At 42.8% G+C, this 825-nt stretch overlaps 1 pseudogene; it reads left to right on the forward strand.

Moving 5' to 3' along the window:
• The first annotated feature begins 303 nt into the window (after positions 1-303).
• LOC137144613 (U2 spliceosomal RNA) lies at positions 304-479 on the forward strand (annotated as a pseudogene).
• The last annotated feature ends 346 nt before the right edge of the window (positions 480-825 follow it).

Raw genomic sequence — 825 nt, forward strand, 5'->3', positions numbered from 1 at the left:
CCTGGGATACTGCAGATTATGCTTTCCTTGTACTCTCTGACTTCCAACCGAACTCTGTATCTGCTGCTAATCTGTACATTATGCCTGGATGTCCAGAAACTCTTGTGTTTAAACTCTGTACCTGATCATTTCTTTAAACATTTTCTTTAATAAAATGTTTTAAATCTGTTCTTATCAGTTTAATCTGATAACATTTTTGTAACCCCTCCCTCCATCAGCTTAGTCTGATCTGATACATCCTCTGCCTCCCTGTGAGGATTCTATATATACACTGCCTTTCTCAACACTACACTTGATCTGGTCAAAACATTATCCAACATTTTAACTCTGTTCTTATCAGTTTAATATCTGATATGTCCTCTATCTGAGGACTATATATTAAATGGATTTTTGGAACAGGGAGGCGGAATAAGAGCTGGCTCCATCCACTCCACGCATCGACCTGGTGTTGCAGTACTTCCAGGAACGGTGCACCTCCCTTCGGGGAGACTATTGTGGTGAAAAAAATAGATGAGTTTATTTGGGTTTGTCGAATAAGTGCGACTTCACACGGCATTTTTATTTTGTCTTTACAGCTCTTTCTTTGTGATTGCCTCCAAAAGTTTGTGGGAGTCGAGTGCACACTGTGGTAGGACATAAACTTTATGTTGCTGGAGAATTGTTTAAAAAAGTGGGGAGGCGGTTCACTTTGGGCTGTCAGTGCTTTCAGCAGTGTGAGGAATGCAGGTTACTGGGCTTTCTTCCCCTGCGTCTCCCTGGGGGGCACAGATGCTGCTTGCCTCCCGGAAGTTCCAAATCAGCCATGTGAATTGCTGGCTGCCACCA

The sequence above is a fragment of the Emydura macquarii genome, unplaced genomic scaffold (assembly GCF_026122565.2).
Source record: "Emydura macquarii macquarii isolate MOO-44397 ecotype Brisbane River unplaced genomic scaffold, CSIRO-AGI_Emac_v2 contig_3470, whole genome shotgun sequence".
NCBI classification, from domain to species: domain Eukaryota; kingdom Metazoa; phylum Chordata; order Testudines; family Chelidae; genus Emydura; species Emydura macquarii.